We start from the raw sequence: 14286 nt of genomic DNA on the forward strand, positions 1-14286 counted from the left end.
AAGTGTCTTAAACTTCTGAAACAGAGAGCTTGTCATTTATGTTGACTGATGCAAGGCTGTGGCAACCCTTCCTCCTTCCCCAGAGCTATTGGCTGTCGGCTGCTCCATAAGCACTGTCTCTCTTAAGACAGTTACTAGGCATGGCTACAGGCGGCTCAAAAATGAACACACACACAAACACGCATGCGAGAACGTTTAAACCCACACACAGACACACAGTCATACTCACGCACACACACACACAGTCACACTCACGCACACACACACAGTCACACTCACGCACACAAGCATGCACACCCACACGGACACACACTCATGCACACTTGCATTCACAAACACACACACAGACACACAGACACATACCCACAAACACACACAAAGACTCTCTAACACACACACACCAACACACTCATACACAAACACACCCAACATCTTGTAAACGTTATTTATGCATCATTGGTCCCGGCATGAAACACAATTTGGCAAAAAGCAGAGGAGTGTAAAAAGCTTTTACATCGCTCAAAGTGTTCCTCTAAAATCCTGCGATGGAGAAGAACAGCCCAGAGGCAAGGAAGACAGTAAATGTGTTGACAGACATTGGCAGCCACGTTGTTCCTTAAAAATATATATATGATATTGTCATGTTCTGGAAAAGTCGGTGACATTATATCCGTGGGTTGTTTCCGTGCCTCCGGTAATTGGGCAGGGATTACTCCCCCTGTGCTCATTGGTAGTAAGTCAGCTCTGTTTAAAGATGAGGACTTTAAACTTGGCCAGCACTTTGTTTATATTCTGTTTTCATGAACACGGAGCAAATCAAATTGTCTTGTTTTAAAATATGGCCTTGGAGACCTTTTCAGAAAATTTGTACAGCGATTTACCCAATGGTAAATTATTTTTTCAAAGCGTGGTACATTTACGCAGCTCACATCATAACAAAAACAAATAAAAGTGTCTCAATACATTTATATACTCTACTATATTCATGCAGTCAACTCTGCATGAACTTGAAACATAAACCGCCAATTATGTTTGTCAAACAAAAGTGTACAGCGAGTATAAAACAAAAACTGTAACATATATAACCATGCATATAGAAGCTACAGACATACAAGACCGGTCTAATCTCTCCGGCTCTATGTCTCTCTTCAAAACAGGCTATGGCTAGCAAATCAAAGACTGACATTTTCTCTGTCCAAACAGGAAACGCTGTACAAGAGATGCAGGCAATCGTTCAATCAAAACCACCTTCTGAGGTTAATCTTCAGTCAGTCCAGATTGACAAGAGAGAGGTTGTCTTCTTGACCTGATCTCTAACAGAGGCGCTGTCAAGTCACATGCTCCGACGACACGGGTCGTCGACCAATACGAAGCGCTTGGGCGTAAATGCGCACATTTGTCTGAAACATCGGCGCGCTGTGCCCACCTGTCTTATGATTCTACCGGACCTTCCATCGGACCTTGCATCTAGGTCATTAACCGTGAGTCATGGCATCGCCCATAGCTTTGTAAACTGGTACATCCCGGTTGCTACATATCGGCCGATTCAGGGAGGTTGTGTAAAGCACTGATGTGGTACAGATCTGAAACCTGTGTGTGAGTGTGCATGCAAAGCGGGGATCTCTGGTACACCGCCCTTACGTGCAAACGGTCGGACACCGGGCTTCTGAGCGCTGTGAAGCAGTGTTTCAAAAATAAATTCCAAAACGCTTGTGGAAGTTCTAGATGTTTCTCTGGTGTAAACAGGGCCCTTGTAGCAGCTCTTCTTATGGATCAGAGTACCAGCCCACTATGATGATATATGCTTTATAGTCCTCCCAGAGCAATTCATCGTGGAGGGGCCCGGAGCCCAACGCAACCATAACTCATTCTGCTCCAGGACAACTGAGGAGTGTCCCTCACATTGTTGAGCTAAACATAGGCAGACCGACGCAAGCACCCACCTGCACACACACACAAAGACACACACAGAAAGACACACACACACACAGACACACACAGACAGACACACACAAACTGACACAAACACACACACACACACACTGACAGACACATAGACACACACACACACACACATACACACTGACAGACACACAGACACACACGCACACACACACACACACACACACACACACACACACACACGCATACACTCTTTTGCAAAAATATGCACCACCTCCACCCCCTCAGAGGTATCGCAGCACTGAATGTGTCCCCATGCCAATGACGACATCAAAGAACAGAGCAGGCCAGGAGACGTGTCTCACTGGACCACATGACGACAGACGGTAGGAGGGCGAGGGGATGGGAGGAGGTGGTGGAGGAGGAGGAAGAGTGTCTGAGGAAAGTCTCTCTGGTGTCTGAGGAAAGTCACTCAGACACTCGAGAGGAACATCCTCACAGCAGAGTGAGAGGCGATACATAATGATGAGTGAGAGACAGAGAGAAACAGAGAGAGACACGGTGAGAGACAGAGAGAGGGAGAGAGAGAGATAGGAATAGAGTGGAAGAGACTTGCAGGGCTGAGGATCAGAAGTAGAAAATGGGCCCATACCTGTATTAATGACATGTTACCCAGGTCCAGTCGGAAGAGGTAGTTTCTACAGCAAACAGAGAATGTATAAAAATAGGAATGTATGAATCAGTGCAAACGCAATACAATATGGAATTAGACAGAGCAGTAAAACAAAAAAGAACAAAACATTTTTCTTCGAGGATAATGAGAGTTAGTCAGTACAAGTGAGTCACCGCTGTCATCAAGATTGAAACACATTATATTTCAGTATAAGTCTGAGTCATCGATTCTGATTTGGTCTGGGTGTGTGTGAGTTTGGGCTTTTAAATTACTTTTCCCTGGATGCCACACGCACATATCCACACACATACCCTCACACACTTAAACACACACACACACACACACACACACACACACACACACACACACATGCCACACATTTAAAAACACGCCCACGTACAATAACACACACACGCACATACATGCACAAACCCACACACATACACACACGCACACTCACACAAATTCCCTTTTATTCTCTATCGTCCTCCATTTCAATCACCCTCAACCTCCCTCTGCCTCTCTTCCTCCTTCCCAGCAGATCTGACACTTGGCTCCGTCCAACAAAGACTCAATGGGCTACTTAAAATGCCATCATTACCTGAAGCGAGCATTGTGGCACAGTAACTCAGAGAGGGGCTATCGGGTTCTCGTCTTTGTGGACGACGGAACAAGGGCTAACAGGGGGGCTCAATGAGCGCCCGCGTCATCCTACCTGGCGCCCAAGATCAGCTCATTCCTCGTCAGGTCAAGGGTCAGCTGGGAGTAGTCTCTCACACCGAGGTAGGAAAAAAACGAGATCCACGGGCTGAGAGCTGCCGGAGAAGGGAAAAGAGAGAGGAGAGTGAGGGGGAGATGGTGATTCGCCGTGCCGCCGCCATTGTGATCGGTGATTAGTGTTTCAGAGTTCTGCTGTGAGTCCAGGGAAGTGTATAGCCGTAAGGTCAAGACACAACAATGTGTATGTATGACACACAAGAGGGTGATATGGTTGAGTCGCATGCAGTCACGATCGACCACATTTGTGTGTTGTGTTGGTAGTCTTGAGATGTGCGAGGTGGTGGTGTTTTGTTCAGTTCTGTTGTGTCGTACCGCTTTGTCAGGTTGTGTTGTACAGTGTTGGGATTTTTTGCGTTATGTTACTTGGTGCTATGTTTTGCTTTGTTGTGTGCAGTTGTGTTGGGTTTGTGTGTGTACTGTGATGTGGGTTCGTATTGTGTTGCGTACTGTCGTTTTGTGTTACGTTGTGTTTTTAACACAGACTAGTGTTGAGAGTTGTGCAGGTAGTCTTTTTGGAGGTATATTCCTGTGTTGTGTTGTGTACTGTCATTTTGAGGTCCACTGCTGTGATGCGTCGTGCATTGTTGCGTTGTGTCTTTCTGGGTTGTGTCCCATTATGTCTCATTGAGTCAGTAGTTCCTTGTGACCTGCAGACAGTCCCAGCGTGCCTCCACTGCACCGCGCAGAATCATCTCCCTGCAGAGATGCTGCGCAGCGATGCCCACTCTGAACCTAATTGAACCTGACAGCCAGTCCAGGGCAGACTAAGAGGTCTCAGATTACATTATGGGGAGACACTCCCTCTCGCAAATCACAATTTCAAAGGCGCAGAATGTAGGGGGTGGTTTCTTAAGTGCTAAATAAAACGGCACATTCTCACAAACAATGGCTGATACCGTCTCAAGTGCATTCCATTACACAGATTCCACCACGAGGGAGGGAGAAGAGCGCTCAGAGAACTGAGGAGATCCGTGTAGCGAACAATAGCAGCGCGGTCTGAGCACTCATTCGGTTTCCTTTAAACACTTTGATATGTTGCATACGGAACGCTCTGTTGAGCGGCCATTTTGCATAAAGGGAAAGCTTATGCAATACACTCATAATATGTTCTACTTTCCTCTAGGTACGGTAAAGGTACACTGCAATGATTGCAAACGGTCTTCTATATAAAGAGGAGGAAGTACCAGCTCCGTAATGGCTACAAAAACATTCTCCTATTCTAGTATTTATCTATCCTGCTTACATAAATACAACATTTATAAAGTAATTACATGATACTTACGTAAAGGTGATAGTCTGCCAAAACAACCTGCGCTATAGCTGTTCATTATCGTCAACCCCACCTTGAACTCTCGTGGTACTACCGGTCTAATGAGATGTTTCTGCAATACAGAAACATCAGTACTGAGTACTGTGTCTCCGTGCAACAGTAAATGAGACCAATCACTGTTGCAGTGCTGTTTTGTTGGCAAGATCTAATAACATCTGACCACATGATCTAATATAGTGATCTAATAGGACTTGTACATCTATTTTGGAAACATCGGAGCATTGGAAGGGCAATAATCATCTTAGGAGCAACATTTTGGGGTCATAGTATAGCAAGCCATCATGAAATGATTTGTCATCATGGGGAGACGTGTTTGAAACAGCCACAGCGTTTCCCATGTGAGACGTGGCAATTAACCTAGGTTACGGTATGTTGACATTGATTTGACCGTGCTACAAATTACTCTATGACGCAGAATGGCCAACACAAAATCCCATGACGCATCCTGATGTACTAGCCTGACATAATTAGACAGAACCATCTAAGCGACTGGATTTAGCTTCAAACACCAAGTTGTTGATTAGATTTGATTTGATTTATTTGGAATAAAGACATATCCAAGGGAGAGAAGAAAAACATGACAAAGTGCAAGCACTTATTTCCATCATGGTCCCTGATGTTACAAGACAGGACATATATCCAAATTAAACAAAAAATTGAACATCATAAAAAGAAATAGACTATGAGAGGCTTAACATAAAATAGTCTTCCCTAACCCTTACTTTCTGTATTAAAGTACAAAGTGCACACATAGACAAAAACCAACAGACAACAACTCACATGGAGGAAGACATGTTAGTGTCTCTAGGGATTTAAATTCACCATGAGCCAGGATTTTACCTTTTTTCTGAAACAATGATAGTTAATTTCCAAAGGTAATTTATTCCAGTTCACCTCACCAATATATATTTGAGAGTACACTTACCAATGTTTGGTTTGAACTTAGGCAAGTACAAGTCTTCATTACTAGCTCTGGTGTGGTAAGCATGGGCATCCCTACTCCTTATGAAGTGGTTTTTAAGGTATGCCGGTGACTTGTGATGGCAAACATTATGGACCACCCTGAGCTGGAGCTGAACTGCCCTAGCCTCCAGGGGGAGCCAGCCCAGCTGTTGGAACTGGAGCTTACCCACATGATCCCTTGATGTGAGCCCCAGCACTACCCTGACTAACCTATTCTGAGAAACCTGCAGTTTGTCTTTTAGGGCCTTAGTAAGACCATCATACCATGTGCCAAGGCCGTAATCAAAGCAACATAAAACAAGTGAATTAGCTAGCAGTCTGAGGCTAACTGCATCAACGAATGGAGCTTTCCTAGCTAGGAATCTGGATTGGCCATTTACCTTGCTCATGACCTTTGAAGCAATGCTCCCCCCATCTAGGTTGCTGTCTAAACAGTATCCTAAATAGGTCACTGAGGGCTTGGCAGGGAAGAGCTGCCCACCAAGGCTGATACTGGACAACTCTTTCTTTTGCAGTCTTGGCTTAGAGCCAAACACTATGAATTCAGTTTTGGCCACATGAAGAGTCAATTTATTGTCTAATAGCCAGACCCTGATCTTACTGAATTCCTCTTACAATACAATACATCTTGCAAAATGGCATGCAGCTCAAGCTCATTTTTGTTGGAGGCTATAAAAGCTGAATCATCAGCATATAACAACAAGTTCTCATTGCAGGCGGACTTCATGCCATTGATGTAGATTAAAAACAGTAATGGCCCTAAGACGCTCCCTTGTGAGACTCCACAAGTTACCAGTTACCCGTTTGCCGACTATTGCAAAAGACTATTGACTTATATTTGAAGTCACCCTTATGAAGTCAGTTAGGTACAGTTTGGCATGCACAGCATATTGATACAATTGTTCATGAACTACTTTCTCCAGGACCTTGGAGACTACACTCAATATAGAAACTGTTCGATAATTGTCCGGATCAGACCTATCACCTTTCTTGAATAGTGGGATGACTTTAGAATGTTTCATGTCATCAGTAACAGTGCCTTGCTCCAAAGACAGATTAATAATATGAGCAATAAAAGGGGCCATGATGAGATCAGCTGCATCTTTCAAGAACCTGGCTGAGATATTATCTAGCCCTTTGGCTTTGGCAGAGTTAAGGCCCTTTAGCATGTTGCCGATTTTTTCTACCGACATAGGATTGAAGGAAAAACTATTGGGAGTCACACCTATCTTAGCATGAAAATCCTGACCGTGTTCAGGCCAGTACAATCTTGGGCTTCTCCACAAGTTTATGGGCAACTGAGGTAAAATAAGTGTTAAAGTGATTGGCAATATCCTCCTTCTTATTTACCTAATTCCATCAATGAGAGAGTAATACAAGAACTGGGAGTGCTTTTTGTCTTAGATAAGCATCCTAGATTTTTCAGAACCTTCCACAATTTCTGGGGTTTGTCCTTGTTTTTGTTTATCTGTTCAGAAAAGTAGGTTATTTTCGACTCTTTGATTATACGTTGGGCCTCATTCCCACAAATATGGGAATGAACTGTGAGAAGTCAGCTGGGATTTTACAGTTCTACGAATTACTATATGACTGGGTATCGCCGACACAAAGTCCCATGATGCATCCTGCTGTACTAGCCTGACGGAATTATAAACAACCATCCAAGTGACTTAGCTTCAAACACCAACTCGTATGTCTGAGGTGCCTTTTGAACACCAACCTGAATACAGAAACAGATGTGTAAGTAAAGCCGTCGTGAAGGGGAGAGTTACGGAGCCGAGAGTGGGACAGCTGTGGCGGTTGCGGTACAGAAGCTAAATGTGAGTGTCGGTAGGATTGATCAGGCCCATATGCCCCTGTCGTCTGGAGACGACAGCAACACACACAGAGACCTGGAGCTCAGAAGTGCGCCGGAAGACACACACGCACGCAAGCACACATGCATGCAAGCACGCAAGCAAGCACGCACACTCACAGACAAACGTATGCACAAACACCCGCACACAAACACAAACAGACAAAAACACACACACACAGGCATATACACACAGACATTTACGCACACACACCCACACACATGCAGGCACGCAAACTGGGAAGCTGTTTATGTGTACAACATGACTTTTGCTGTGTGTTTACATGAATGTGTCTTAACCCGTTGTCCAAGCCACTGTTGGTGTTTTTTTTGGGTTTAAATACTGTGTGCTAATATTTTGGATCTAATAGACTTCCATACAGATTACCTTCCGGCATCTCACACTGTGCCAAATACATGTTCAGCTTCAGAAGAGTTCATTGGCTGAAGCAAGGATTTATCAAAACCCAGCTACACTTTTTTTTGGTGTTTTTGGGCTTCACTGAGCCATTCATTAACAGCACAGTGGCTAATTGGTTAGGCTAGCTTGTTAGCTTCACTTATAAAAATTTGGAAATCAACCTTTCCAATTTGTCGCCACACCTGCGTAGCTACATCCCTAACAAAGTGGAGCAATTATAATGGCTTAGTCACAGCTCTGAAACACCGCATTGTAGACGGAGGGAACACACACATCGCACACCGCCCGGGGATTGTGGTTGGGTCAGGACAGCTGTCAGCTAGGGGGGAGATAGACTGTGGAGGTTAACACCTGGAAGCTGGAAAAGTATTGGCTGGAAGAACAAGACTTACAGGCCAGAGGTGGTTTGACATCTCCAGGCATACAGGTCATTAAAGTATGAAGAACAGCCTAGGGGCGTTTTCAATGTCGACCGGTACATGTGATTCATAACGCCGGTGAATAAAATGCAAGCCCCGTGTCACATCGATGTAATATCTACCCTGTCAAAGCGAAGACCACTAATAAAACACGAGATGATGTCATTTGAAATGTGACGGACATCCTTTGATAGAATAGGAGGTAAAATTAGACTGCGAAGGGAGATTATACAGCACAGACCATATAAACGCTGTTTATATATTGGTTGGGAGATGACAGATGATAGATCAAATTACCCCCACATAAGCAGCGGGGCTGTTAGCCAACAATTTATGCTGAAGATAAATAACTCAGATTCAAACCCCCCCCCCCCCCCCCCCCCCCCCCCCCCCGCCCCCACCCAACACAATCAGTGACAGATAAACATTTCCCCGTCAAAATAATAAATTTAAATTCTCATCCAAAGTTTGTCCAAAAAAAATAGCCCAAAAAAAGAAGAAACACAAGAAATACCGCAAAACATAAAAAACTGTAAAAATGAGTTTAAGAGTGGGCACGGCGATGCACACGGGAGGACACTGGGGGCGCGACGGCTCGTGATCCGGGGGCTTGTTTACCCTCTTAAAGAGGCTTCGCTGACAGCGAGCGGTCTTTCACTGTCTGACGTTTATCTCCCCTCTGCTTACAAGTGGCTTTACGCCCGCCCCCCACCGCCGCCGCCGCCTCTCCCCTCTCTCTCAGCCCCAATCCCTGCGTCCCCTCGCCCCCCCAGCCACCGACACAACTGTCTGGACGGGGGGAACAATAAAAGGGGGATGAATATGAGGGGCCGCCGGCCCCCTGAGCCGGCCTTGATGGACGATTATTGCATCCTTTCTCTGGCCCCCGCGTGGCCGCCGGGCGGACGGATTAATGCGTTGGCTGGCAGGAGCCGGAGGGATGACGAGCAGGGGGTGAGGACGGGGCACACACACGCTGGACACGCACGCACACACACACCCAAACACACACCACAGATATATGCATGCATGCACGCAGGCACGCATGTACTTGTGGTGCATACTTACCCATAAACACGTACACAGGGATGTGTACGTGCCGAAAGCCGCAAGCCCCCTAAACACACACACACACACACACACACACACACGCACACACACACGTATACATGCATGTACGTACAGCACATTCATACACATAAACACATACACACTCATAATACGTGCCATCAGCCGCAAACTCCCCCCCGCCCAAAACACGCACACACACACAAACACACACACACACACACACACACACACACACACACACACACACACACACACACACACACACACACACACACACACACACACACACACACACACACACACACACACACACGCACACACACACACAGAAACATACACACACATTCCTTCACACAGACAGGCAGCGGCTGACCGGTTATTTTGTGGATATGGATTTGTGTGTGTGTTTGTGTGTGTGTGTGCGTCTGTGTGTCTGTGTGTCTGTGTATCTGTGTGTTTGTGTGTGTCAGCGCACGGCTGAATACGATGCATAAATCACAACAGCATCCTGTCACTGCCAATGTGACAGTTTGAAAACGTACGGCTTCTTTCCAGCCAGTGTTTTGGACCGGAGTGCGAATCACCATCCGTTTTTAGTGAAGTGAAGGGTGGCGGCGGTGGGTGATGTTGGCAGTGGGTGGGTTGGTGTTGGGTGGGATGGCTGAAGGCTGAGCAGCAGGGGAAGCTGCCAAACCACAAACACACTGAGGAATTGATGCAGGGGACAAGAGCATAACAATGTGCACCCAAAGTCAATCACACTGAGCCACAAAATCACACACACACATACACACACACACACACACATGAGTGCATGCACGCTCGGACGCACACACAACCACACACACACAAACAACACACACAAACACACACAAACACACACACACACACACAAACACACACACACACACACACACAGATATGCCAACACAGGTGAAATTTGGGACGTTCCACTCTGTGAGTGGCTTAAAACTTTAAGGGGACATGGACATTCCTTCAAGTTGGGAACTGAACTTGGAAAAGGGCATCCGATAAAGACCCAATCTCACCTTATCCATCTAAACCCTGACGGCTGGTGCTGGTGTGCCGGGCCACATGCCCATCACCAGGCCCGTCCTACCAGCCCGCAAGACGAATGGACAGGGTAGCGCAACAAAGACTGACAATTCAGATGAATGGAGTCAACGCTATCTGGGGGATGTGATGGATCACTGTGCCAACATGTAGGGGGGAGGGGGGGGTTGAGAGAGGAAGGTGTGACACCCCTCCCTGCCGAAATACTGTGACAGGAATCACACGGGAGTAAAACAAATATAGACACAGGGAGCAAAAAAGGATAGAGTGAGAGAAAAGAGATTTATGGAGAACTGATTGAGTATTCGATGACAACTCCCTTTTTCACAGCAAGGGTATCTTCAGTCAGACTAGAGACACAGAGGGCTTCTACAATAACACTCTTCCTACTCCAGACACCATTGACGTGATGACATTCCCTGACATACAACAAAAGCAACACAAATTTGCCCTTTGTGGATAAAACGGTGAATACTTACTACTTAATAAAACCTTGCATCGCTTTCAGATATTATTCATGCAGCCATATGGCAGATGCCTGCCTAACAACATCTGTCTTCGTTCGAACTGTTTGCACAAGTACACTTCTCATCACCGGTATAATGTTGATTTATTCTTTTTTTTTTGAATTACCTCCTTTCAAGTGCTGCATCGTTTAATGAACTATAAACTATAAACGACACATATTTCACTGAAGCGTGCTGTCTATCAGCACTGACCCTGAGGGTAGATAAAGCAAAACATGTTTTCGCTGTCAGGGAATTAACGCGTGTTGAGGAGAGGTGAAATTGGAAAAAACAGTTAGCCGGCGGCAAGGCAGCCAATCCAACAGGGCTGCCAGTTGAAATACTCACCGTGCTAATGCGTTTCAATCAAGCACCATTAGAGGACATCCTACAGTCAGAGACGTGAGTCTGCTTCACTTCTCCTTTTAAGGTGGGGTTTGAGGAAGGTGGTGTACTACAAAAACAAGAGGGAGGGGGCCGGCGGTGACCTACATCGCCATGGTAATGGACTGAACCTCACTGGTAGAGGGGGAGGGGGAGATACCCTGCGACCCCTTGCAGCAACCCCCCCCCGGGGATCTTATCTTAGGTGCGACCACAAAGAACCCGCCGGCTGGGACGCACACCCGCACACACACTGAGGAGTACAGCGTGCTTTGTCCGGCCTACATTCCTTGAGGAATGACTTGTTTTGTCTCTCGTCCTCCACAGGCGAGATGACTGATACAGTGCGTTACGATCCACTTTACCTTTTCCCCCCCATTCTCTCTCCCCGCCCCCCTGCCATCACCTCCTCCCCACCCCCCCCCCCCCCCATGCTCTGAGTAATAGTGGAAAGTATTAAAAAAAAAAAAAGGGAGAGTGAAAAACTACTGCCACCGTATTTCACGGTATAGTCTCCCCACCGCTACATAATGAGATGTGGAGCAGGGGAGTGTGGAGACTGGGTGACTCCCCTCATTCTAGTAGTCGTCTCTGAGGGACAGGGAGCTGGGACGGCAGGGTCGAGAGACAGGGGGCTTAGACAGGTGTCTGAGACAGCAGGGGCTAGGGACAGGGGTCTTAGACAGGGGTCTGAGACAGCAGGCTCTGGAGAAAGAGGTCTTAGACAGGGGTATGAGAGAGGGATCTCAGGCAGACACTCGGAGACGCAAAGGCGGAAGAGTTAGGACAGGGGTTTGAGACAGAGACTCTAAGACGATGTGGTCTTAGAGAGGAGATGGAGACTCATGGCTCTAACACAGTCTGGTCCAAGCCTGGAGCTACAGACAGGGCTCTGAGACAGGGCACTGAGACAAAGGCCCAGGAGGGAACCTTGGATAGTATGAGAACATTCGTCTGGCTTCGGCACAAATAACTTGCCGGTGTCTGAAGCGGTTCTGTGTGTTTGTGCGCATGTGTGTGTGTGTGTGTGCGTTTGTGGTTGTGTGTGTCTGTGCATGTTTCCATGTGCGTGTAATTGTGTGTGTGTGTCTTTGTGTGTGTGTGTGCGCTTATGTCCTTGCATGTGCCAAAGCGCGCTGTGGCGCATGTGGACTTTATTACAGAGCTGGCACAAGTAGAGTGGAATATCCTAGAAGAAAAAAGAACAAGAAAGGGAAAAGTGAACAAAGGAGGGAGATGATGACATGGGACACAACATAAGATACACGGAGGAGGGGAGACACAGCAGAGCCCTCCATTTAGCTCCCTGCCTGTCCCTGTTTGTGCATGAAAGGCGACCCACTTCCTAAGCGTTGTCCTTTGTGTCCCCCTGTTTCGTTTGATCCATCCTAGCCTGCCATGCGTTTGGTGTGCTGATACAACGCGCCCGAGCGACAGGCTTTTACCGATGGCCGCTCAGCCCAATTAGGAGCCCCCCGGTATCTCAACCTGAAGGATGAGCCGCGGGACAGGCGGACGGACGGACGTGCGTGTGACAGACAAGCACTTCAGCACCAGCCAGACAAATGGAAGGGAAAGAGGAGAGATAAGCCGTGGAAATTGGGGGATTGAAGATAATAATGATAGTCATACATCCTGAACTGATACATCTCTATTCAGTTTCATAAATATATTTGAGCTTGTCAACCGGTCGACTGTTATCTCTCGTCGGTCTCTCCTGTTATCAGTCTCAGAGGCACGTACCCGTTCCCCCCAGAGCCAAACCTAATGGGGGCCCCGGCCTGGACGACGGCTCGGAACCCACTAGAACCCTGTAGTCCTCGCCTCTCGGAGCACACAGCAGACCGGCGGAGAACTTGGACGGGGGGAGGAGAAACAAGGCAGTAGGAAAAAGCATGGGGGCAGGATGCCTGTGAGCTGAGGCGATGATTGGACGGCTGTCTACGAGATGCGAGCAGAAAGAGAACAAAGTGAAGGTTCAAAATGGCAAAATGGCAGATAGAAAGGAACTGAGGGCGGCGAGGAGGGTATGAGAACGGGATTGTGGTAATTTTCTCGTCTCTCTTTCTCGTCTCTCTTGTCCCTTCTGAGAGTGGCCCATTACATATTATTCCAGCGGGGGCAGGTGACCTAGACCTTAGTGCTACCTGATCCAAGAAGCACAAAATGGCCTCTTGCAAAAGAGACAAGGAGAAGCTTAAAGGCAACTGATATTCTATGACACTAATAAATAATAAATCTTGCATGATAGTAGTGCTGGCAAAATGGTTATTTCTTCACTCGATTTGAAGCTTAGCTTACAGACCTTACATACCATATAATCAAATGATCACAAGTCATACCGATCTAATTCTTGTTCAACCCCTGAAGACAGATCCCAAATATGTGTTCAAAAACGCCCTTATCAAACCCTCCTGGAGGACTTTTTATCTTGCATCTAAATCCTGATTTGGTGTCCTGACGCAGGCTCTGTTGCTGGCTGTGTGCACGCCTCAAACTCTCAGTTTTTTGCGGCTCAACCTTCTGAACCCTTTAACCCATTCAGGGCCTGCACATGCTAGCATATTCGGACAGGCCATATATTAATACACACACACACACACACACAAACACACACACATACACAAACACACACACACACACCACACACACACAGCACACAGACACACACACACACACACACACACACACACACACACACACACACACACACCACACACACACACACACACACACACACACACTGTGTTCTTCACAGTTTCTTCAAGGGGATGGTGTGCAGAAGTTAACTATGGCCGGAGTAGAAGGGAATTTTGGGGAAAATCCAAGCATTGCCAAACCGTTTTTCCAAACAACTATGTGATAAACAACACGCAACAATCAATCTTGCGGGTGTTTGAAACTGATT

At 46.7% G+C, this 14286-nt stretch overlaps 1 long non-coding RNA gene across 1 annotated transcript in view; it reads right to left on the reverse strand.

The window, feature by feature from the left end:
• The window catches only part of LOC132449171 (uncharacterized), a 14063-nt gene extending 5359 nt beyond the window's left edge, over positions 1-8704 (reverse strand). Inside the window, exons 1-2 of the long non-coding RNA XR_009523523.1 lie at positions 3291-8704; positions 1-2600 (exon numbers count right to left, since the gene is read on the reverse strand). The exon at positions 1-2600 is cut by the window's left edge and continues 5359 nt beyond it. This is a non-coding gene — a long non-coding RNA (uncharacterized LOC132449171). The remainder of the gene's footprint in view (positions 2601-3290) is intronic.
• Positions 8705-14286: the final 5582 nt, after the last annotated feature.

Source organism: Gadus macrocephalus, chromosome 20, assembly GCF_031168955.1.
Source record: "Gadus macrocephalus chromosome 20, ASM3116895v1".
NCBI classification, from domain to species: Eukaryota; Metazoa; Chordata; class Actinopteri; order Gadiformes; family Gadidae; genus Gadus; species Gadus macrocephalus.